Consider the following 27,416-nt stretch of genomic DNA (forward strand, 5'->3'; position numbering starts at 1 on the left):
AACCCCACCTCACATCACCCTCCTCACTCTGCCCCAACACAACCCAGTGTGGAACAACAACCCCACCTCACATCACCCTCCTCACTCTGCCCCAACACAACCCAGACCTCACATCACCCTCCTCACTCTGCCCCAACAAAACCCAGTGTGGAACAACAACCCCACCTCACATCACCCTCCTCACTCTGCCCCAACACAACACAGTGTGGAACAACAACCCCACCTCACATCACCCTCCTCACTCTGCCCCAACACAACCCAGTGTGGAACAATAAGCCTTTATAAATGCCCAGCACCCTAATGAATGCTAATTAAATCAATAAATGTTCATAATCATTTGTCATAGTGAAGCCTCACTCCCCTCCCCCCACTTCTACCCCCCTCCGCTGTATCCTGGTGAGTTTCGAAGAACACCAGTGTGAATGCCTGCCTGTCCTAGTTCGTGCCCAGGCTAAAAGATTCAGGCCCATTGTGCAGCACCTAATTGCTTAAAAAAGCATGAAAGGATGCCGTTTATATCGGGCCAAATATTTCCTGTCCTTCCTCTTTAATGCTGTTGCGCAAAGCGAGGGAGGAGAGGAGGGAGTGGGGGGGAGTAAATGGAGGGAAATGGCGAGGCGGTGTAATTACTGAGGGCCACATCGGGGGACTGAGGTTTATTACAGTGACTTAAGTGTCAGGAAAATGCAATTAAAAATGAAAGGACACAGTGGTGCAGGCGGCAACGCCTGAAATATTTCACACCCTTCCCTGGCCCTCTCTCTCTCACCTCCTAATTCGCTCAGACAGTATCTGTTGTGTACAAAAGAGACAGGCGTGCAGAAAGAAAGGGGTTTCAGGCAAATTCCTGCTGGATTTTCGCACCTTGCCTCGGGCCATGAGGCATGGACATTTTTCAGAGGGAAAGAGTGGACAGGCCTGTGAAAACACCACGGTGACCTGGACAAGTCGTTATTACAGGGCTTTAGCAAGGGGTCAATCGAAAATGGAGGAAAACCAATTTGAATCAACAAGTCCGTTTTTTTGACAGTCTTGATTTGCAGGGCGACTTGAAACCACAAAACTGAGACTGCGGCCTGCCTTGCACAATGTCACCCTGCTATTCCCTGGAGGGTCATATAACACTTGGCCATATGGAGCCCTTCTCTCACCCAAACAGAAATAAAAGCTGTGAGGGGGACATGCCGGCTGAGGTCCATGGGTCAACTCTAACTGTGAGGTGACTGACCCCATGCAGACTAACTCTCTGGGAGAGACCAGTAGACTGGGGTTATCTTATTTACAGTACTTAGGCTAAGCCAGCCCGACCAGGCAGAAGGCCTCCAGTTCAAACAGCCCATTGCTTAAAAAACAATCATAATTTCCCACAGTTTATGCCATCACATCCTCACAGCAGAGCACACTCTCTCCCTTTAACCTTCCCCCTCCTCCGCCCCTCTCTCTGGCCCGCTATCTCCCCACTCCCCCTGTCGCCCCTGACCTCCATGGCCACTCAGGCTTTATTTTTTTTTCTGTCTCCATGCGGCACTAACCGGGTCTCCACGCCTGTAAGTAAGGGGGCTAGGTGTGCCGTGGATGGGGGGGGGGGGGGGGGGGGGGAGGGTTAAGGCCGTAGAATGGGGGCAGGCATGGAGAAGGGGAGACATCTTTGTTAAGCAGAGCAGGCAGGGGAAAGCTAACAGACAGCCCCCCCCCCCCCAATAGACAGAGAGACAGGCAGGCAGGCAGACACCCTCTGACCACTGCACCTGGTAAGACTGGTGATCATTATGTGGAGAGACCCCACGCGTAAGACACAGACCAATTGGAACAGACGAGCAGATTCACTCTCTGTCATTAGACTGACCTAAAATCAGTTTGGAGCATTTCGTCTCCATTGTGTGTAAAGGATGTCAATTTGGAGACAGAACAGAGGTTATAAGGGAAAAAAACGCCTGGTTGATTGCAGTCTTATATCTCCCTTGTTGTTTGTTGATATAGTAAACCTATTTAAGCTTAGAAAATACTTAAGAATTTACTACACTATGAATGGAAATGTGGCCCAGACAAACAACATGAGGGGTAAAAGTGGAATGACAGAAAATGAAGGAATCGTTGAGACAATGTTCCTCTAACGTTCAGACACAAGACCTACCTTGATGTTGAAGCCCATGGCATTCTGGGAGGTTTTGTAGAGTCCCGGGTACTTCAACATGTTCTCTTTCCTGCATGAGCGTTCAAATATTCCCAGAGTGGGAGGAGGCAGAGCGGTGAAAATCTAAACACACAAACACACATGTCAAATTAAACTACACTGTTTTGCATTGTTCAACATTTCCCATCACAAAACCCAGAAGTGAGGATAAAGGTAGTAAACTCAAAAGACCAGTAGACTCAACTAACGGCCTGTTAGCAAAGACGCTATCAGATACAACTTCGGATGGGAAAACAGTCTTATCGTTCCTCAGTGAGTAACCTAATGAAAGCCAGGCTTTTCCTAATCACAAGGACCTTCACAAGACACAATTGATTCCATTACTGCATTAGTGAAAACACGGACACTAATGATGGCCTATTCAGCTAAGTATTTGCCCCCTTTCTGATTTTCAAAATGTTTGAATATTTTGGACACTGAATTTGATCAGATCTTAAACCAAAACATAATATTAGATAAACACAAATAACACAATATATTGATACTTTTTTAATGTGACAAAGTTATGCGACACCCAATGCCCCTGTGTGAAAAAGTTATTGTCCCCTTACACTCAACAACTGGTTATGCCGCCTTTATCTGCAATTACTGCATCCAAACGCTTCCTGTAGTTGTTGATCAGTCTCACATCGCTGTGGAGTAATTTTGGCCCACTCTTTCATGTAGAACGGCTTTAACTCAGCAACATTTGTGGGTTTTCGAGCATGAACTGCTCGTTTCAGGTCCTGCCACAACATCTCAATTCGGGATTAGATCTGGACTTTGACTAGGCCATTCCAGAACTTTAAATGTGTTGCTTTCCAGCCATTCTGATGTAGACTTTATTGTGTGTTTAGGATCATTGTCCTGCTGCATGACACAGCTGCGCTTCAGCTCCAGCTCACGGATGGATGACCTGACATTCTCCTTTAGAATTCTCTGATACAGAGCACAACCAGTTAAAGGTGGCACAACCAGTTATTGAGTGTAAGGGGGAATTACTTTTCCACAGAGGGGCATTGGGTGTTGCATAACTTTGTTAATTAAATAAATGAAATAAGTATCAACATTTTGTGTTATTTGTTTACTCAGGTTCCCTTTATCTAATATTAGGTTATGGTTGAAGATTTGATAACGTTCTGTCAGAAATATGAAAAAAAAAAAAGAGAATCAGAAAGGGGCAAATACTTTTTCACAGCACAGTATACAGTGCATTTGGAAAGTATTCAAACCCCTTGACTTTTTCCACATTTTGTTACGTTACAGCCTTATTCTAAAATGGATTACATATTTTTTTCCTTCATCAATCTACACACTATTCCCCATAATGACAAAGCGAAAACAGGTTTTTAGAAGAAAAAAAACCCATAAGTAGTCAGACCCTTTGCTATCAGACTCAAATTTGAGCTCAGGTGCTTCCTGTTTCCATTGATAATCCTTGAGATGTTTCAACAATTTGATTGTACATGATTTGGAAAGGCACACACATGTCTATATAAGGTCCCACAGTTGACAGTGCATGTCAGAGCAAAAACCAAGCCATGAGGTCAAAGGAATTGTCCAAAGAGCTCAGAGACAGGATTGTGTCAAGGCACAGATCTGGGGAAGGGGTACCCAAAAATGTCTGCAGCATTGAAGGTCCCCAAGAACACAGTGGCCTCCATCATTCTTAAATGGAAGAAGTTTGGAACTACCAAGACTCTTCCTAGAGCTGGCCGCCCGGTCAAACTGAGCAATCGGGGGAAAAGGGCCCTTGGTCAGACCAAGAACCCGATGGACACTCTGACAGAGCTCCAGAGTACCTCTGTGGAGATGGGAGAACCTTCCAGAAGGACAACTATTTCTGCAGCACTTCACCAATCAGCCCTTTATAGTAGGGTGGCCAGACGGAAGCCACTCCTCAGTAAAATACACATGACAGCCCGCTTGAAGTTCGCCAAAAGAAACCTAAAGAACTCTCAGACCATGAGAAACAAGATTCTCCGGTCTGATGAAACCAAGATTGAACTATTTGGCCTGAACGCCAAGCGTCACATCTGGAGGAAACCTCCCTACGGTGAAGCATGGTGGTGGCAGCATCAAGCTGTGGGGATGTTTTTCAGCGGCAGGGACTGGGAGACTTGTCAGGATCAAGGGAAAGACGAATGGAGCAAAGTACAGAGAGACCCTTGATGAAAACCTGTTCCAGGAACTCAGACTGGGGCAAAGGTTCACCTTCCAACAGGACAACGACCCTAAGCACACAGCCAAGACAATGCAGGAGTGGCTTCGGGACAAGTCTGTGAATGTCCTTGAGTGGCCCAGCCGGAGCCCGGACTTGAATCTGATCCAACGTCTCTGGAGAGACCTGAAAATTGTTGTGCAGCGATGCTACCCATACAACCTGACAGAGCTTGAGAGGATTTGCAGAGAAGAATGGGAGAAACTACCTAAATACAGGTGTGCCAAGCTTGAAGCGTCATACCCAAGAAAACTCAAGGCTGTAATCACCGTCAAAGGTACTTCAACAAAGTACTGAGTAAAGGGTCTGAAAACTTATGTAGTTTGTTTTGTTGTTGTATAAATTTGCAAACATTTTTAAAAACCTGTTTTTGCTTTGTCATTATGGGGTATTGTGTGAAGAACAATTTAAATTATTTTAGAATAAGGCTGTGATGTAACAAAATGTGGGAAAAGTCTGGAAAGAAACAGTTTGCTTACTATGGGCCAAACAATACCAAGAAGAGGATCAACAATAAGATACAATTAATCCGGTCCATTAGCAAATGATTTCTACACTAGATGTTAAAGCCACCACGCCTCCATCTTGGCACTTCCTCACCATTGGAAAAAATATTTTGGAAGCTATAGAAATGAATGTTTTAATGTCTACATGTTTATTCTATTACAGACACCTTAATATATACTTTGAAATAATATTATGTGATCTAAACATATATAAAAAAAAAATATATAAAAACATTTCCCATACATTACTTTTTTTTTTTTAGATGACTAATGTTACTGTCCCCACCACAACAACAAAAATACTTAAATATATGTAATTGAAATACTGTAGAATTCCATTCATTCCTATGGAGGTGTACTCCTACTTTGGAGTGCCAATATGGCCAATAAGTGGCTTCAAAGCCTCTCATATACATCATTGTCCATTAGACAGTTCATGGCCAGTTCATCCCACATTTCTGAACATTGTAAACTGTTTTTTGTTTTGTAAACAGTGAACGCAGCCTATTGAAAACAAAAAACTTTTCTTTGCTTATCTTTTGCATTGATTGCCATGTGCTGAAGTTATGACTTGCCCTGATTCTATTGAGTGGAGGCTGTTGAGCGTGTAGCACTTTTGGAGATTTATTTTGATTCGACACACTCCATTCATATGCAAAAGCCATCTCAGACAAACATCTGCGACGCCCTTGACTAGTTAGCAGGTATTTTCGCGGAGCTAGTGCAATTTCTATGTGCTGTTGTAACGTTTCACTCTGCAGCAGCTGCTGAGAGAGAGAGAGAGAGAGAGAGAGAGAGAGAGAGAGGAATGAGAGAGAGAGGAATGAGAGAGAGAGGAATGAGAGAGAGGAATGAGAGAGAGAATGAGAGAGAGAATGAGAGAGAGAATGAGAGAGAGAATGAGAGAGAGAATGAGAGAACAGAGTGGGGACTCTGCGGGTCAGTGGTGTGAGTTCCCCACTGGCCCATCTGCAGGCTCCAGACTGCAGGCTGGAGCTGGTGGGATGCAGGAGGACATGCTCCACTGCATCGTTTCTCATTCAGGGTGCCGAGCATCGCCATTGAGGGGCGGATTCGGCCCACTGCCTCCGACAGACTACCACAGAGCCGGTGGAATTTCCCTGCATTTTAGGTAACGTGAAAGAATAGTCCACCACTGTTGTCGCTTTAAAAAAACAGCCAGAGCGGTGACTATGTTCTAATTTCTTGGTCGGCGATGAAATCACTGCCATTAGCGTTCCGTCAACGGTGTGCGGGCCACGTCTCTCCTCTCACTTCCCTCACTCGCTTTTGTTAATGGACTTGGGTATATCCTTAACAGAGGGTGTAAAGCTACACGTCAACTCGTTGAAACCCGAAACAATGTATTATTCACATTTTCCGTTGCAGTGTTAAAATACACATTCTTTCCGCCCGCTCACTCATTTCATTTGACAGACAGGAAACATAGATTCGTTAGATCCAAAACCGGACCCTGTGGGACATCCGTTGCCCAGAGCTGGTTGTGTGCTGCTCTATTCAACCTGTTCCTTTATCATTCACAAATGACCACCTTCGCTAACTACTCTTTGGGGGGCTGTTGTTCTTTCCACAGTCAGTACATAGTTCGGGGCACGAGGGGAATATGGACTTAACAGCAGGTCATAAATTTATGGGAAATGTCTCAGGATATGATGATATGGTCCTGCAGTAAGGGGAACACGTCTGGGGTGCCACAGCAAATGGGTTTTCTTGCCAGAGAGCAACAGGGGAGGGGAATTATAAAACAGGCTCTTTCACAGTAATGGAGAGAGGAGAGTAAATCGGATAAACACTCACCACATTGTACAGGCCGATGCACCAGCGTTCAAACAGAACCTGACCAGAGAATCCATTGACAAAGGCAAACCAGATCTGAAGGAGACAAAAGAGCAGAGCAAAGAAGACATTTGGTCTCGTCCCCTTCCCGTTTCGATGCATGTTTTCCATCACTTGACATTAAGCAATATGCCCTTTACTGCACTCATAGAAAAAAGGGATAGCGTTCTACCAAGAACCGCTTTGATCTGAATACAAGGGTTCTTTGTAAGGCAAAGGGTTCTACCTAGAACCTTTAACATCCTAAAAAAACATTTTTGGAAGAAAGGGTTCTTTGATGATTCTTTGGAAGGCAAGAAGGGTTCTATCTTCATAGAGCCATATTTCCCAGCATGCTCTACTGCAGGGTGATATTCAGAATTGTTTGTTTTAATGTCTGTTTTTTGCATGTACATTTATTGGTTGATTAATGATATGCTACACTAAGATAAATAACAAACTAATCCATTCTGTGGATTCATTGGACCCGATACTGGGATGGTTGTTCCAGTTGACCTGATGTGGCCTGTAAACCAGGAGTTATCTAACACCACTGTGTTAGTGTATAACTAGGCCCTCAAAGAAAGGCCTTATGGTATATGTAATTATTGTCATAAATAACGTAATTTTAAATGCTAATAAGGTTGGTGGAACCATCGATAGATCGTTCTAGGAGGAACCCTCCAAAGATGAAATGGTTCTCGGTAGAACACTTCATAGAGGGTTCTAGCAAGAACCTTGAGATTATAAAATGGTTCTTGGTAGAACCCTTTATAGAGGGTTCTAGGCAGAACCATACACAGGGGGTTCAATGAAGAACCCACCGAAAAGGGTTGCCCTAAGGGGACAAAACAAAGAACCCTATATGTTTCTATTTAGCATATTTTTTTCTAAGAGGGTTGGGATGTAACGATTCACCATGTTCAAATGTTCAAATGTTTAAGATATGAGTGCAGACGAGTGCATTGGTCTACGAGACCCCAAACTGGTCAAAATGTAGCATGCATTGGCCAAGAAATCGAGTCAAATGTTCCGAATCGCTGGTTCACAGATTTTTTTGCTCAAATTACTTTCTACCTTCCGAAAATACCTCTCACCCTTTGTGACAACTGCGTCCTCTCCTTCAGTGTCGAACTAAGCATGTAATTGTTGTGTTGACAGTCATTGATCCTACAACAGTGGAGGCTCCACAGAGGAGGAAGGGACCATCCTCCTCAGTGAGTTTCATAAAAATAGTGAAACATTAAAAAAGTTATCTTTTTTAGATAAAACTGTACTAAATATATTCACGTCACCAAATAATTGATTAAAACATACAGTTTTGCAATGAATGTCTACAGTAGCCCCAACATCATTCTGTAGGGTAGCACAATGGTGTAGCAGGAGGACAGCTAGTTTCCGTCCTCCTCTGGGTAAATTGACTTCAATTTAAAACTAGGAGGCTCGTGGTTCTCACCCCCTTCCATAGACTTACACAGTAATCATGACAACTTCCAGAGAATGTCCTCCAACCTATCAGAGCTCTTGCAGCATTAACTGACATGTTGTCCATCCAATCAAAGGATCAGATAATTAATCTAGCACTGAAAGCATAAGCTACAGTGTTAAACAAATCAAAATATATTTTATATTTGAGATTCTTCAAAGCAGCCACTCTTTGCTTTGATGACAGCTTTGCACACTCTTGACATTTTCTTAACCAGCTTCATGAGGTAGTCACCTGGAATCAATGAGGTAGTCACCTGCTACGCCACAGGAATGTTTTGCTAGCACAGACTGGAATATGTTCCGGGATTCATCCAATGGCATTGAGGAGTATACCACCTCAATTACCAGCTTCATCAATAAGTCCATCGACGACGTTGTCCCCACAGTGACCGTACGTACATATACTAACCAGAAGCCATGGATGACAGGCAACATCCGCACCGAGCTAAAGGCTAGAGCTGCCGCTTTCAAGGAGCGGGACACTAATCCGGATGCTTATAAGAAATACCGTTATGCCCTCAGACAAACCATCAAACAGGCAAAGCATCAATAGAGGACTAAGATTGAATCCTACTACACCGGCACTGATGCTCGTCGGATGTGGTAGGGCTTGAAAACTATTTAGGACTACAAAGGGAAACCCAGCTGCAAGTTGCCAGTGACGCGAGCCTACCAGACGAGCTAAATGCCTTTTATGCTCACTTCAAGGCAAGCAACACTGAAGCATGCATGAGAGCATCAGCTGTTCTGGACGACTGCATGATCACGGTCTTCGTAGCCGATGTAAGCAAGACCTTTAAACAGGTCAACATTCACAAAGCCGCGGGGCCAGACGGATTACCATGACGTGTACTCAAAGCAAGTACGGACCAACTGGCAAGTGTCTTCACTGACATTTTCAACCTTTCCCTGACCAAGTCTGTAATTCCTGCATGTTTCAAACATACCACAATAGTCCCTGTGGCCAAGAAAGCGAAGGTAACCTGCCTAAATGATTACCGGACCGTAGCACTCACATCGGTAGTCAAGAAGTGCTTTGAAAGGCTGGTCATGGCTCACAACACCATTACGTCAGAAACCCTAGACCCACTCCAATTCCCAATACCGCCCCAACAGATAAACAAATGACAGACTCTCAATCGCACTCCACACTGCCCTTTTCCACCTGGACAAAAGGAACACCTATGTGAGAATGCTGCTCATTGACTACAGTTCAGCATTCAACACCATAGCGCCCACAAAGCTCATCACTAAGCTAAGGACTATGGGACTAAACACCTCCCTCTGCAACTGGATCAAGGACTTCCTGACGGGCTGCCCACAGGTGGTAGAGGTAGGCAACAATGTATCTGCCACGCTGATCCTCAACACTGGGGCCCCTCAGGGGTGTGCTTAGTCCTCTCCTGTACTCCCTGTTCACCCACGACTGCGTGGCCAAGCACGACTTCAACACCATCATTAAGTTTGTTGACGACACAACAGTAGTAGGCCTGATCGTAGACAATGATGAGACAGCCTATAGGGAGGAGGTCAGAGACCTGCCAGTGTGGTGCCAGGACAACAACCTCTACCTCAATGTGAGCAAGACAAAGGAGCTGATCGTGCACTATAGGAAAAGAAGGGCCGAACAGGCCCTCAATAACATCGACGGGGCTGAAATGGAGCGGGTCGAGAGTTAAGTTCCTTGGTGTCCACATCAACGAACTATCATGGTCCAAACACACGAAGATAGTTGTGAAGAGAGCGCAACAATGCCTTTTCCCCCTAGGAGACTGAAAAGATATGGCATGGCTCCCCAGATCCTCAAAAGGTTCTACAGCTCCACCATCGAGAGCATCCTGACCGGTTGCATCACTGCCTGGTATGGTAACTGCTTGGCATCTGACCGTAAGGCGGTACAGAGGGTAGCTTCCTGACATCCAGGACCTATGTACTAGGCGGAGTCAGAAGAAGGCCCCAAAAATGTTCAAAGACTCCAATTATAGACTGTTCTCTCTGTTACCGCACACACAGCAAGCGGTACCGGAGCGTCAAGTCTTGGACTAAAAGGCTCTTCAACAGCTTCTACCCGCAAGCCATAAGACTGCTGAACAATTTATCAAATGGCCGGACGATTTAAATTGACCCTCCCCCACTGCTGCTACTCGCTGTTCATTATCTATACATAGTCACTTAACAAATTACCTCGACTAACCTGTAGCCCCGCACATTGACTCAGTACCGGTACCCCCTGTGTATTGCCTTGTTATTGTTATATACATTTCTTGTGTTACTTTTTGATTTTTGTCTTTTTGATTTAGATTTTCTTAGCTCTATTTCTTGAACTACATTTTTGATTAATGGCTTGTAAGTAAGCATTTCACGGTAAGGTCTATTGGTCTCTTGTATTCGACAGATGTGACAAATAAAATTTGATTTGAAGTAATTTCAATTAACAGGTGTGCCATGATAAAAGTTAATTTGTGGGAATTTCTTTCCTTCTTAATGCCTTTGAGCCAATCAGTTGTGTTGTGCTAAGGTAGGGTTGGTACACAGAACATAGCCCTATTTGGTAAAAGACCAAGTTCATATTATGGCAAAAACAGCAAAGCAAATGGCAGTCCATCATTACATGAAGGTCAGTCAATGTGGAAAATTTCAAGAACTTTGAACATTTCTTCAAGTGCAGTCACAAAAACTATCAAGAGCTATGATGAAACTGGCTTTCATGAGGACCGCCACAGGAAAGGAAGACCCAGAGTCACCTTTGCTGCAGAGGATAAGTTCATTAGAGTTAACAGCCTCAGAAATTGCAACCCAAATAAATGCTTCAAAGTTCAAGTAACAGAAACATCTCAACATCAACTGTTCAGAGGAGACTGCGTGAATCAGGCCTTCATGGTCGAATTGCTGCAAAGAAACCACAACTAAAGGACAACAATAATAAGAAGAGACTTGCTTGGGCCAAGAAACACGAGCAATGGACATGAGATCAGTGAAAATCTGTCCTTTGGTTTGATGAGTCAAAATTTGAGTTTTTTTTTGAGAGACGCAGAGTAGGTGAACAGATGATCTCTGCATATGTGGTTCCCACTGTAAAGCATGAAGGAGGTGTGATGGTGCTTTGCTGGTGACACTGTCAGTTATTTATTTAGAATTCAAGGCACACTTAACCAGCATGGCTACTCAGCGATACACCATCCCATCTGGTTTGCGCTAAGTGGGACTATCATTTGTTTATCAACAGGACAATGACCCAACACACCTCCAGGCTGTGTAAAGGCTGTTTGACCAAGAAGGAGATGTCATTCTTAGATATACAGGGCAAAGTTGAGGATTTCATAACAAGGACAGCGATCACTTTTGCTACCCACACTGCATGGTTGAAGCAGGAAAAGAAGAGAAGCTCACTCCAAGTTGGTCAAAACTTCCAAATGGTCTTTACACTTTTGCATGCATGCACGCGGCACACACAAACACACAGACGTTAGCAATAGGGGGTGCTGTTAGCACTTCTTCTTTTTTTGCGTCTCCAAATTAAACTGCCTCGTACTCAATTCTTGCTCGTACAATATGCATATTATTATTACTATTGGATAGAAAACAATCTCTAGTTTCTAAAACCGTTTGAATTTTGTCTGTGGGTGAACCAGAACTCCATCTACAGCGAAATTCCTGACATGACTTGCGGAGGTCTGAAAACTAGGCTCTGATCTGGGTTCAGTTTAAAAGTCTGTGTATATCCTATGGCTGGAAATGAACTGCACCCGCCTTCCCTGGATGTCAGTAACCAATGAGAAGTGGAATGGGCTCTCTACGTGTTTCTCAGAGTTTATAAAAGGGGATGGAGTGACGTGTCCCTTCCTTTCGACGCTCGCCAGACGCAGAAGGACATCAGAATTGCATGCTCAAAAGCACTCTTTATTGACCAAAGATATATCCGTCTGTGATTTAATTCGTTATAGGTGTTAGAAACATCATAACGAAGTTATTTGAAACCGATTTATATCAGTTTATGCGAGTATATTGCTATTTTTCTGAATTTCCTTAGTATTGCGTTTGAGGATTTGGACATGTGTGTGCCGTGTAGCTATCGTTAGCTGCTAGTTCCGAAGTTGAGGAGGTCGTTTTACAACAAAGCAACGATTCTTTTGGAGAAAGGACACTTTGCCCAAGATACTGATGGAAGCTCGTCCAAAAGTAAGAACTATTTATGATGTTATTCCGTATTTATGTGGAAAAATGTATTAGTGTTTGATCACCATGTTTGCAGGCACTGGTCTGGCTGCAACGCACACTATATGTCTAGTAACGTTAATTTTAAAAATCTAACACAGCGATTGCATTAAGAACTAATTTATCTTTCAATTGGTGTCCAACTTATATTTTTTAGTCAAGTTTATGAATAGTTTTTTTATTATAATAGGCGCTTCTCCAAGATGGCGCCGGCCAGAATGCATGCAATGTTTTTACAGATTACATTGTATAACCACGATTTATGCTGCTAAATATGCACATTTTCGAACAAAAGCTATATGCATTGTGTAATATGATGTTACAGGACTGTCATCTGAAGAATTCTGAGAAGGTTAGTGAAAAAATTAATATATTTTGGTGCCGATAACGTTATCGACCCTTTTGGCTTGATTCAATGCTGGGTGATGTTAGCTCATGTGGTATGCTAATATAACGATATATTGTGTTTTCGCTGTAAAACACTTAGAAAATCTGAAACATTGTCTGGATTCACAAGATCTGTGTCTTTCGATTGCTGTATGCTGTGTATTTTTCAGAAATGTTTTAGGATGAGTATTTTGGTAATTGACGTCGGTCTCTGTAATTATTCCYGCTGCTTCCAACGCTATTTCAGATTGCAGCTGCAATGTAGAAATGTGATTTATACCTGAAAAATGCACATTTTTCAAAAAAAACTTATCCTATACCATAAATATGTTATCAGACTGTCATCTTATGAAGTTGTTTCTTGGTTAGTGGCTATATATATCTTTATTTAGTCGAAATTGTGATAGCTGCCCATGCAGGAAAAAAATGGTGGAGAAAAAAAGGTTGTGTCTTTTGCTATCGTGGTTAGCTAATAGATTTACATATTGTGTCTTCCCTGTAAAACATTTTAAAAATCAGAAATGATGGCTGGATTCACAAGATCTGTATCTTTCATCTGGTGTCTTGGACTTGTGATTTAATGATATTTAGATGCTTGTATTTACTTGTGACGCTATGCTAGGCTATGCTAGTCAGCTTTTTTACTGTGGGGGGTGCTCCCGGATCCGGGATGAGTACCAACTAAAAGTTAAACAGAACCAGCTCAGAGGCCCAGCTCATGAGCTCCATCAGCAGCCGATTTTAGTTTAGAATGGAAAATGAATATGTTTATCGCAGTGTATCGCATTGATTTGTTCCTCTAATCAAACCAAATCTTACCAAATCATTTCAAACTAAAACGTATTGTTTCTGTATCGTATAGCAGCCCATGGAACTAGATACGTATTGAATCGTTAGTAAAGGAAAAAATGGAAGAGATGTTCCAGGCACTGTAAAAAGAGATAAAACGAGTGGAAAATCGAATCTTGTTTTTTTAAAGTTCTGAACTGTGCTCAACACATCATTAGTCTCTGAAAGTGCAGCTTTTCAAACTTTCGGGGGATGAGGACGGGAGACAAAGACCGAGATGGACTGAATTAGTGGGGACGAGTGGGAGTGGGAAAGCCTCAGAGATATCATTTCCACAGTGTAATATTTCCCATGGATTTAGCCCAGCACTACATCTGAACATATGTCAAATGCCCGCCGTTTCCCCCCTTGATCCTTCCCTTGATCCTTCCCTCCTTGATCCTTGATCCTGCCTGATGAGGCAGGAGCCATGGGTGTGGAGAGACTGGCTGGATAAAGACAGCCTTGGATCTGCTTGCCGATGAAGGAGAGGGGAAGGTAAAGATACCATGTATCTAAACCATATGCTGGGGTAGATGCAGCTGATCACTTGATATCTTGATTAGTCAGACTTGTCTGGACACAGCTTCACCTGTCAGGCAAGAAACAGACACCACTTTGGAAAACAGTGAAGTGTAGATTTAGCTGGATGTTGCTCTAACACTACAGAGACAGATATGGCGGAGGTTCATCTCTCAGGGCAGAACAGAAGTTATTTTGACGAGGAAAACGGCCACCTCACTCGGCAAAATGCAAATCTCTATCGATGGCATGAAGGCTACTCTGGAGAAAAATTATAAACAGATGAAAAGAAAATGAAGAACATGACGAAAAGCAACAAGATCAGGCTATTCATTACTTGATGGGCCAAGTAGAGGAATTGCAAAAGAAGGGAGACTTGTTGGAAAACTTTTCGCGGCGTATTAATGTTTACATTTATGTACAGAAAGGGTGCAGAAATTGTCTACATTTGTGGACACGATGCCGAGGGAGGTTTTGGAAATCGATGCTGTCATGGAGAGGGCCCACAGAATGGCACCTGCAGCCCAGAGCAGGCCAGGAGCAAAGGACACACAGAGAACCAGCGCTATCATCGTGCGCCTTCTCAACGAAACGAGATAATGCATCTGTCGAGAACCAAGGGAGAACTACTCTACAAGGACAAGCGCATGTCTATCTTCAATCACTATTCTGCAGAGTTGTTGCAGAAGAGAAAAGATTACGACGGGATCAAGAGAGAATTGGCTGCCAAAAACATCACATACTCTCTGATGTTCCCTGCGAAGCTGGGCGTCACCCATGAGAGCAAGACCCACATCTTTGATTCTGTACCTGATTCTGAGTCCTTCCCACGCTCCATTGGGATTACACCACCTTCCAGATCCAAGGACAGGGTACGAAAAAATATGCCGACTATGTGGCAAATTGTTGGTCTCAGAAGGAGTGAGAGACAGAAGGACTCAAGGCCCAAGAAGTAGCCTAAATCAACCGTGGAACATTGCCTAGTCCACATTGACTACTGAAGCGACCCCTTCTTCTTAAGGACTTAAAACTACCTGGATTTATGATTATAATTGGGACCTTAATGCTGGACTAATTCATCAATCTTTGACCAACAGTTTGTTGAGATGATTGCCGCTTGCCGCCTGCTATAGACCACCTTCTGCCCCCAGCTGTGCCCTGGACACCAAATGTGAATTGATTACCCCCATCTATCTTCAGAGCTTGTGCGGTTAGGTGACCTAAACTGGGACATGCTTAACACCCCGGCCATCCTACAATCTAAGGTTGATGCCCTCAATCTCACACAAATCTTATCAATGAACCTACCAGGTACAGCCCTAAATCCGCAAACACGGGCACCCTCATAGATATCATCCTAACCAACCTGCCCTCCAAATACACCTCTGCTGTCTTCAACCAGGATCTCAGCGATCACTGCCTCAATGCCTGCGTCGGTAATGGGTCTGTGGTCAAACAACCACCCCTCATCACTGTCAAACGCTCCCGAAAACACTTTAACGAGCAGGCCTTTGTAATCGACCTGGCCCGGGTATCCTGGAAGGATATTGACCTCATTCCGTCAGTAGAGGATGCCTGGTTATTCTTTAAAAGTGCTTTCCTTGCCATCTTAAATAAGCATGCCTCATTCCAAAAATGTAGAACCAGGAACAGATATAGCCCTTGGTTTACTCCAGACCTGACTGCCCTTGACCAGCACAAAAACATCCTGTGGCGTACTACATTAGCATCGAATAGCCCCCGCGATATGCAACTTTTCAGGGAAGTTAGGAACCAATAAACACAGGCAGTTAGGAAAGCAAAGGCAAGCTTTTTCAAACAGAAATGTGCATCCTGTAGCACAAACTCCAAAAAGTTCTGGGACACTGTAAAGTCCATGGAGAATACGAGCACCTCCTCCCACCTGCCCACTGCACTGAGGCTAGGAAACACTGTCACCACCGATAAATCCACGATAATTGAGAATTTCTATAAGCATTTTTCTACYGCTGGCCATGCTTTCCACCTGGCTACCCCTACCCTGGTCAACAGCCCTGCACCCCCCACAGCAACTTGCTCATGCCTCCCCCATTTCTCCTTCACCCAAATCCAGATAGCTGATGTTCTGAAAGAGCTGCAAAATCTGGACCCCTACAAATCAGCCGGGATAGACAATTGTTGCAACCCCTATTACTAGCCTGTTCAACCTCTCGTATCGTCTGAGATCCCCAAAGATTGGAAATCTTCTGCGGTCATCCACCTCTTCAAAGGGGGAGACACTCTAGACCCAAACTGCTACAGACCTATATCTATCCTACCCTGCCTTTCTAAGGTCTTTGAAAGCCAAGTAAACAAACAGATCACCGACCATTTCAAATCTCACCGTACCTGTACCTTCTCTGCTATGCAATCTGGTTTCCGAGCTGGTCATTGGTGCACCTCAGCCACGCTCAAGGTCCTAAACGATATCATAACCGCCATCGATAAGAGACAATACTGTGCAGCTGTAATTCATCGACCTGGCAAAGCTTTAGATTCTGTCAATCACCACATTCTTATCGGGCAAGACTAACAGCCTCGCCTGGTTCACCAACTACTTCTCAGACAGAGTTCAGTGTGTCAAATTGGATGGCCTGTATTTGTCCGGACCTCTGGCAGTCTCTATGGGGTCTGCCACAGGGTTTAATTCTCAGGCCGACTCTCTTCTCCTGTATACATCAATGATGTCGCTCTTGCTGCTGGTGATTCTCTGATCCACCTCTACGCAACGACACCATTCTGTTATACTTCTGGCCCTTCTTGGACACTGTGTTAACTAACCTCCAGACGAGCTTCACATGCTATACAACTCTCTTCCATGCCTCCAACTTGCGCTAAATGTGCAAGTTAAACGAAATTGCTGCTCTTCAACGATCGCTCCCACACCTGCCCGCCCATCCAGCAATTCACTTTGGACGGTTCTGACTTACAAATACCTAGGTGTCTGGTTTAGACCTGTAACTCTCCTTCCAGACTCACATTACCTCTTGTTAATAACCTCTTGGAAATAGGGGGCGCCATTTTCACTGTCTGGATAAATTGCTGCCCAATTTAACGGCCTCGTACTCTGTCCTAGATCATATGATATGCATATTATTATTACTATTGGATAGAAAACACTCTGAAGTTTCTAAAACTGTTTGAATTATATCTGTGAGTAAAACAGAACTCATTTGGCAGGCAAACTTCCAAACAGGAAGTGAAAATTCTGAAATGGGTCTCTGTGAAAGGCATCGCCTATTCAATTCCTTGTATTTATGGATCTGTATGCACTTTATACGCCTTCCACTAGATGTCAACAGGCAGTAGAACATGGAATGAATGTCTAGCCTTCTCTGGACCGATGAGAGTCATTGGAGTGAGAGGTCAGCCATATTGGCAGTATTCGGCTACGCACTTAGGTTTGTCATATCGTTTTCTGCAATGCGTTAGGTAGACACGAAGAAATGCTCCGTCTGGACGTTATTGGATATATTTGTGAAAAACATCCTAAAGATGGATTCTCAACTGAGTTTGACCAGTTTATTCGACTTTTATTATCACTTTTTGAATTTTTCCTTCATGCGTAAAATCTTCATGTACACGTGAGCTACACCATGCTAGCCAAAGTTGCTAATTCGACAGAAGAAATGGACATTCTAAAACAAAACAACGATTTATTGTGGAACTAGGATTCCTGGCACTGCATTCTGTTCATCAAAGGTAAGCAAATATTTATGATGTTATTTCGTATTTTGTGGACTCTTTGGACTCCAACATGGCGGACAATGGCTGAGCGCGTCTCAGATTATTGCATGCTGTGCTTTGTACTAAAGTAATTTTTTTAAATCTAACACAGCGGTTGCATTAAGAACCAGTGTATCTTAATTATATGTGCAACATGTATTTTTCAGCAAAGTTTATGATGAGTTTTTCTGTTAGATTACGTGGCTGTCTAAAATTTCTCCGGACATTTTTGGTGCCATTTGTGACCATGGCGGCAATGTAAAACCCCGATTTGTAGCTATAAATATGCAAATTTTCGAACAAAAACATAAATGTATTGTATAACATGATGTCATAAGGAACTTCGTCATCTGATGAAATTGTTCAAAGGTTAGTGATTCATTTTATCTCTATTTGTGGGTTTTGTGAAAGCTATCTTTGCGGTGAAAAAATGGCGTTGTGTGTTGGGCTATTGTGGTGAGCTAACATAAATATATGTTGTGTTTTCGCTGTAAAACATTTTAAAAATCGTACATGTTGACATGTTTATCTTTCATTTGCTGTATTGGACTTGTGATTTCATGAAATTATATTATATGATATCCCTGTGGCGCTAGGCTAGGCTATGCTAGTCAGCTTTTCTGATGAGAATGATCCCGGATCCGGGATGGGTGGTCCGAAGAGGTTTTAAGCATCTCCAATCCAAAATTAAATCTAGAATCGGCTTCCTATTTCGTAACAAAGCATCCTTCACTCATGCTGCCAAACATACCCTCGTGAAACTGACTATCCTACCGATCCTTGACTTCGGCGATGTCATTTACAAAATAGCCTCCAACACTCTACTCAGCATATTGGATGCAGTCTATCACAGTGCCATCCGTTTTTTCACCAAAGCCCCATATACTACCCACCACTGTGACCTGTATGCTCTCGTTGGTTGGCCCTTGCTTCATATTCGTCGCCAAACCCACTGGCTCCAGGTCATCTATAAGTCTATGCTAGGTGACGCCCCGCCTCATCTCAGCTCACTGGTCACCATAGCAGCACCTACCTGTAGCACGCGCTCCAGCAGGTATATTTCACTGGTCACCCCCAAAGCCAATTATTCCTTTTGCCGCCTCTCCTTCCAGTTCTCTGCTGCCAATGACGGGAACAAATTGAAAAAATCACTGAAGTTGGAGACTTCTATCTCCCTCACTAACTTTAAGCCTCAGCTGTCAGAGCAGCTTACCGATCGCTGCAGCTGTACACAGCCCATCTGTAAATAGCCCATCCATCCAACTACCTACCTCATATTTGTCTGAACATCAGACAGGATGGCATTGTCTCCCTAAATCTGTGCAATGACTGCTGCTATAGATTTCAGGAGTTTCAAGCTGCTTACCACTCTCTCCCAAAATGCATCATCCAGGAGGATTATCTTGATGGGGCTGTCCATATCGGCAGACTGTGATATGGCCATTTCTTGGAGAGACTCCTTCCCCTCCAGGAGACTGTCAAACATGATGACAACACCACCCCAACGGGTGTTGCTGGGCAGCTTCAATGTGGTGCTCTTATTCTTCTCACTTTGCTTGGTGAGGTAGATTGCTGCTATAACTTGATGACCCTTCACATACCTAACCATTTCCTTGGCTCTCTTGTAGAGTGTATCCATTGTTTTCAGTGCCATGATGTCCTTGAGGAGCAGATTCAATGRATGAGCAGKACAGCCAATGGGTGTGATGTGAGGGTAGYACTKCTCCACTTTAGACCAAGCAGCCTTCATGTTCGTAGCATTGTCTGTCACCAGTGCAAATCTCTTCTGTGGTCCAAGGTCATTGATGACTGCCTTCAGCTCATCTGCAATGTAGAGACCGGTGTGTCTGTTGTCCCTTGTGTCTGTGCTCTTGTAGAATGCTGGTTGAGGGGTGGAGATGATGTAGTTAATTATTCCTTGCCTACGAACATTCAACCACCCATCAGAGATGATCGCAATACAGTCTGCTTGCTCTATGATTTGCTTGACCTTCACTTGAACTCTGTTGAACTCTGCAGCCAGAAAATGAGTAGATAAAGCATGGCTGGTTGGAGGGGTGTATGCTGGGCGAAGAACATTCAGAAATCTCTTCCAATACACATTGCCTGTGAGCATCAGAGGTGAACCAGTTGCAGCATTTTTTGACTACGTTCCTGCATTGAGTCAAAAAACTTCTGATTCCAGGAGGACCATGAGCTTTTGCTATCGATAAGGTGTCTGATTCATAATTTTCACCTTGAATAGGCGTAGAAGGACATTTGTCAGAGGTTGCTTATTGTGAGCACCGAGGGAACTTTATGCACTTTGCCAGATGATTCTGCATCTTTGTTGCAGAATCATTCTTCACATGTGATTTGACACAGTATTTGCAAATGTACACAGCTTTTCCTTCTACATTAGCTGCAGTGAAATGTCTCCACACATCAGATAGAGCCTGTATCATTTTCCTGTAAAGATTAGGGAAAAAATGAGTAAAAAAACAACAAATACAATTCCATGTACAGATAAATAGTTAAGCAGTTAGATTAAACAACTCCTTTGTAAGAAAAATGTTTTAAAATGAACCATGTTTGGAAACAGGTGAATTAACACTCCTCAGTTAGCAGGCTCAAGCAAGCTAAAACCCACATGGTAGCAAAAAGTAACTAGCAGAAATTGTTAACAGTTAGAAATGATTTAAACACAAATTGCTGTAGGCTCCTATTTACTAGTTGACAAAAAATAATGTATGTCATATAAAATATATTCACCCCACCAGTATTGTAATCAAAATTTACCAGAAAGCATGTAGTCCTTGGCTCAGACAGTGTAGTAATGTGGGCTCAATAGCATCTCATTAGTGTGTGTGCAAGATCTTGAGAATCAGCTGTACATGTGATGGAAGAGTGCACTGCACATGTGATGGAAGAATGCACTGTGCATGCAGAGGGTTGAAATTCCATTGAATTGGGGATAGTTTAACCAAAATATGCCACAAGACCTAGAATTGCCTTATGTGTATCCCACAAAAAAGGTTGGCTGTTATAAGCTAACTTTTTTGATGAATTTAAGCAAAATTCCCCAAATTCCCGAGCTTAACTTCCCATGGAAAATTTCCGGAAGAATTACGGAAAGTTTCTGACCCTTTGCAACCCTAGAAGCAACTATCAACCTGTTAAAGAAGTTTACTAAATTGTGACTCTAAAATCCTAAGATTTTAACAAAAACAATTGAGGATCCTGATCAAACTGGGGTCATTGAAGGACATCACTCAACATAGAATATAAGATGACTTCTGAATAACATCAATTACTCTGAGACCCAACTCAAACAAACAGTTATACTATATCTCTCGATGCTGAAAAGGTATTTGACGCGTCGACTGGGTTTTTCTTTTAGCAACGTTAAAGAAGTTTGGTTTTGGGGAGTGCTTTTTGAAATGGATAGAGTTGATATATTCAAGTCTAAAATCATCTGTTAGAACGAATAGGAATATGTCTCATTCCTTTTCACTACAACGAGGAAATCGTCAAGGAGGTTGTCTCTCGCCACTGTTATTTGGACTTAGTATAGAACCTCTGGCGGAAGCTATTCGAAGTGCCATAAACATTCATGGTCTGCAGGTGGGGCCAAATGAACACAAGATATATCTATATGCAGACAATGTCATCCTGTACATAAGGCTGAGACAATGATTCCAAATATATTCAAATTACTAGGTGAGTATGGTGCTACATTAGGCTGTAACATTTACGTTGGTAAAACTATTGCAATGATGACATTTGGTGATGCACCCTCAAGTATCAAAGACAACTATGCATTTAAGTGGACTGATACAAGTATGCGTTACTTGGGTGATAATATTACGTCAGACTATATGCTTTGAACTACCCACCTGTGATTAGTAAAATCACTGAAGTTCTAGACCCTCCCTATATCTCTAGCAAGTCAGGTTGCTTCAGTGAAAATGAATGTCTTACCAAGACTGCTTTATCTGTTTTCAATGCTTCCTGTTTAAAAATTCTGCTAAATGTGTCATGGCTTGAAATTGAGAGTCAATATTGTGATATGTCTTTACATTGACTTCTCTTCATAGTAGATTTTTATTGACAGGATTAAACAAAACCCAATTATTACTCCTACATTGAAGACATGGAGGAAGGTTCAACGCCAATATAAACTGAGTAATGACATGTCTAGACACTCACCTATATTCCACAACCCAGCCTTTCTTCCTACTACTATGGCCCAAGGATTTAGGGAATGGGAAGAGAAAGGGCTTTGTAGAGATATTACAACAATATCCTTAACATGCAAATATTATCTTTAGATAATCTTAGGAACTCATGGCCGGTTGAATTACAGGTGCAGATATCAGAGGAGAGCTGGGGGAATATATGGAAAACACTAAATAAAGCCACTACAAGTAACCGAACAAGGGAGTTTCAATTCAAAATGAAAAAAGGAATATGCTCTACATGGTACTTTGTGAAGGTACTTTATCACATATATTTTGGCAATGTCTGAAAATCCAGTCTTTTTGATCTGAAATTCTAAATTTTATACAGTACTTCACAGATATTATTATTCAACCAGACCCATCTCCTTCTAGGTGTTGTTCGTGTGAATTACACTCCAATCATCTCCACTTAAATTGATAGATTATCTTTTAGCAGCAGCAAGGAAATGTGTAACAAAATGCCGGAAAAATGAACATGCACCCTCAAAAGATATGTGGTTAGGTCTATGCAGGGAACTTGCTAACATGGAGAGAATTACATCAATTTTGTAACATAGACAGCATAGGAATGAAGGTGTCTGGTCAGAGATCCTGGTCTTATTCTGTAATTTTAGTTTTTTGTGTTTGTTTGTTGTTTTTCTGTGGCTTTATCCAAATTGTATTCTTATTCAGACTCTTGAAATATTTGCTCTATAAAATGTACTCTGACCCTTCTTTACTATTTTCGCCGAAAATGACGTACCCAAATCTAACTGCCTGTAGTGCAGGACCTGAAGCAAGGATATTCATATTCTTGATACCATTTGAACGGAAACACTTTGAAGTTTGTGGAAATGTGAAATTAATGTAGGAGAATATAACACATTCGATCTTGTAAAAGATAATACAAAGAAAACATTTTTTTTTTCTTCTTCCCCCCATCATCTTTGCAAGAGAAAGGTCAATATATGACTTAGGAATATAGGCGCAATTTATATTTTGGCCACTAAATGGCAGCAGTGTACGTGCAACGTTTTAGACTGATCCAATGAACCATTGCATTTATGTTACAAATGTTGTATCAAAACTGCCCAAATGTGCCTAATTGGTTTATTAATATATTTTCAAGTTCATAACTGTGCACTCTCCTCAAACAATAGCATGGTATTCTTTCAATGTAATAGCTACTGTAAATTGGACAGTGCAGTTAGATGAACAAGAATTTAAGCTTTCTGCCAATATCAGATATGTCTATGTCCTGGGAAATTTTCTTGTTACTTACAACTTCATGCTAATCACATTAGCCTACGTTAGCTCACCGATCCTGCAGAGGTTTTAACATGTGAATGTAATTACGCTCCTTTGTAAAGACAGCAAAGATTTTATAATACCATTGCAGAGATACATAAAAGCCCCCCAAAAAACAGCATATGTCAGGCAAAAAGAGGCCTTATTGTCTGAACATTTTCCGGGTGAGATTTTCTGCTCGTGTGAGAAACAGTCTGGCCGTCTCTGTGTTATTGTGTGGACAGACAGTGGCACTGAACAGACCCTCTCTGTTGGATCGGCCATGGCTGTTGAAGGGACATCAGGGTTGCTGTGTTGTGCCATGGCCAGGCTGCAAACATTTCCTTGCTTCATTTAACTGCATTATGAAGGCCTGAATTGCTACAAATTCTTGGTTTGGACACGCCCAATTCCCAATCCACCAGCCCTTCCCATTCAATCGTGCGAGCGAATGCACGAAAATGTTCCCAAAACAAATGTCTGTTACCCGCACACCCCTCCGGCACACCCCTCCCGCACACCCCATTCCCTTGGGCAAGGAGAGAGAAGCAAGTGTGTGTATGCGCTCTCCTAAACCATACACCCCACCCCCATCCCCCCTACTACCCCGCCCACCCATTCCAGCTCCTGCTCTTCCCTCCATCAGGTGCATTCTACCGTGATGTTGTTTTTTAAAGGGGATGCCGCTGGTGGTCAACTACGTTTTTTCTCAGACACACACACAAGGTAATCACCTCAATTGAAGAACATGGAGCAGGTTAAACCTGTGGTGTGGCCGACATCGTGGTAATGAGTGGCTAGCCTGTAGTGTTGCACGGTATACCAACATTTCAAAACCTCCCAGTTTGGTACTAGAATTGTTGTTATGTTCGGTACTTCTGTCAAAATGTGTCTCACGTGATTGAGATCATCAAGTCTGTTTATCAGCGCAGCCCCTTTATAGCGCGAAGAGCCTGCTCCACTTACTCATTCATTGCTAAAGCTGTCTGGGATCCATTAGCTCCCCAGTCCCCACTCATGCTGCACAGAAGTTAACACACTTCAATAATGCAACTAAATACAGTTTGAAGGCCATTTTGGCTCAGCGTTGTCGGGGTTAGGGGAGGGTTTGGGCGGCAGGGATTTCCTTGTCCCATCGTGCTCTAGCGACTCCTTGTGGCGGTCCGGGCACCTGCAAGCTGACTTTGGTCGCCAGCTGGATGGTGTTTCCTCCAACACATTGGTGCGGCTGGCTTCTGGGTTAAGCGAGCAGTGTTTTCACCTAGTCATCTCAGGGATTCAAACCAACAACCTTTCGATTACTGGTCCAACACTCTTAAGCGCTAGGCCACCTGCTGTTCATAAATGTTTCTTAAACAGACAGCGTACACCTTTATGAAATAAAATATTACTTCATGCAAATGTTGTTAATCAGTACAATAAAATAATATGTTCTCTTTGCAGTCAGCAATAAAATAAGTCCTAAAAGGAAGGGATTATTTGTCATCTGTATCCCCATGAAATCAGCTAAAACAAGCTAAATTACTCAATGCATGCTCACACTCCTATTGAATAATATGCATTTACCTGTATTGTGAACAGACCTAGGCTACATCTTGATTTATCCAGTTTATCAATAGAGATTTATCATTCAAATAAATTACTACTATTGTGTTGTTTTGTAGTTAGATTGATAAAAAAAGGTAAAATTGATTGTATGATTGTATAATTGATTCAGTTAATGCGTACATGGCTGTCTCTAAAAAATTGGGTAATGATATTGAATGTAATGATATTGAACTCAAAAGATACCCAACGATTGAATAGACCGTTAGCGGAATTAGCTGTCTGGATCAAGTGCCATTCTGTGATGTTTTGGTATCAAGTATCGTGACGGTATCGAGTATTGTATCGAAGTCAAAATTCTGGTATCGTGACAACACTACTAGCCTGGGGTCAAAGTGCTGAATTAATTAAGGGCCGGCTCAATGAGGGACTCCGGGCTGATATATTGTTGTGCTAAGTTTAAAAAGAAGCCCATTCAGAGCATGCTGTAACGGCTTATGCGTGAGTGTTTTGGCCTGGTCCTTCGGGTCCCGCTAGCGCCCCTCTCTCACTCTCTTGAGAGACAGATGCATTGATTTGCTCATTAGGAGAAGGACCAGGCAGGGTCTTTTTCCCCCCTCTCTCTTCATTGAGTGTCACTCAGCAGAGGGGTGTGGCTGGCCTCTCTCCCCCAGTGCACATTCTGAAAAACAGAGCAGGGGGAAACGGAGGGAGAGGGAAGAAGGGAATGCGACCCGCCAATAAAGAAGCTCCCGTTGCATATTCATCAGCAGAATAAAAAATCTGCGACACCGTCCCACAGATGCGTAGGTCTCAGTGTGGGAGGAAGGGGGTGGAGGAGGGAGAGAGAGGAGTGACATTTTGTCCTCAACAAAATGACAGTACTCTTTGCTCCTGAAAAAAATGCAAACGATGTCCTTATCCTGCTTCAAAAAAGTAGGCAAAGGAGAAAGAGAGAGGGATGAAGAAAGAGGAGCTAGTAAATATGCTGGAAAGAGAAGGGCACCCAGTGTTACCATACTGAATGGGGCCCTGAGTGGTGGTTATGTTCACAGTGTGGCACCAGTTGGCAGGCTGTGCTCAGCTCAGCACTAGGCCCACGTCTCTCGGTCTCCAGGTGTTATCCAGGCTTTCTGAGCCTCTAGTAATAACCTCATACATGCCACTTGTCAATCAGCTTCTCCGGGGCCGCTTGACAATACGTCAATCAAGCAAAGTCGTGCCCAGCTGGACCAAATATTTGAATTAGGTCGTTATGGCAACATCATTGAAAAGGTCTCTCAGTTTAAATGTGGCAAATCCTTCCATTTTGTCCAATTGTTATTTTTTGTTTGTTTAGCATTGCAAGATTATAGACAAAGGAAATAAAGTATGACTGCTGTGTTAAATTTCATTTGGCATTTGTGTGTAATATATAACTGTTTTCAGTATCTTCTGCTCCCTCATATCCCCCGCAATTTTCTGACCATCATGATCTCCCTCCAACTATACCTCACAAAGTTATGAAAACGTTAAGTTCTGTGAAGTTTGAATGTTCCTTCTGAATGAGCGCCCTGTCATAAAAAGACAGATCATTAACTGAGTGAGAGAGAGACTAACAGGCCATGAGAAAACTGACTGAGGCATTGCATGGCAGCCCAACCTGTTGCTCCAACAGACAGTTCGGTGTCCGCCTCACTTCCTGACTCTCAATTAACCTCCATCCATCCAGGCTCCCAGCAAAATAGCAATTATAACACAGCTGCTGATTCCACCACCAAAGAAGAGCGAGCTGCATCTACACTCACATTCCCTACAATGACCTTGGAAAGACCCTTTCAAACAACCAAAGGCAAATGCTAGACAGAGGAGAGAACAAAACAAGCCAGGCCAGAACAGGCCAGGCCAGGCTATAGAGCAGTCCCAGTCATGGTATTTCGTTTCTAATGCACACTGTAACAGACAATGTTCTCAGAAAAAGGTGAACATTCCCTTTTACTTCTTTTCTCCCTGTTTCTTCTGGTAGGACATGGCATGGGAGAGGAGAAGGAAAAACATGTGTGCACAGAAGTAAACCTATTACAGAAACAAATGTAGCTTTGAGCCCTCTCCTGGGTTGCTAGTGTCTTGGATGTCAAGCCCTTACAAACAGGGGTGTTTAATACTTTTCAAAGCAGCAAAAACAGTGAAGAAATCCCCTATTATGTACTTGAATCACGATTTTCAGGGAATAACAAAAGGTGTGCTGGGAAGGGACTCGCCTTGCGGACAGAACTGTAGACTGTGCATGCTGATGTAACGGATGTGAAATGGCTAGCTAGTTAGCGGGTACGCGCTACTAGCATTTCAATCAGTTACGTCACTTGCTCTGAGACTTAAGTAGGGTTTCCCCTTGCTCTGCAAGGGCRGTGGCCTTTGTGGAGCGATGGMTAACGACGCTTCGTGGGTGTCAGTTGTTGATGTGTGCAGAGGGTCCCTGGTTCGCG

The 27,416-nt window shown here is 43.0% G+C and overlaps 1 pseudogene; it reads right to left on the bottom strand.

The window, feature by feature from the left end:
• LOC111981807 (phospholipid-transporting ATPase IA-like) overlaps positions 1-27,416 on the bottom strand; it is a 115,225-nt pseudogene that overhangs the window by 36,414 nt on the left and 51,395 nt on the right.

The sequence above is a fragment of the Salvelinus sp. IW2-2015 genome, linkage group LG20 (genome assembly GCF_002910315.2).
Source record: "Salvelinus sp. IW2-2015 linkage group LG20, ASM291031v2, whole genome shotgun sequence".
Classification (NCBI taxonomy): Eukaryota; Metazoa; Chordata; class Actinopteri; order Salmoniformes; family Salmonidae; genus Salvelinus; species Salvelinus sp. IW2-2015.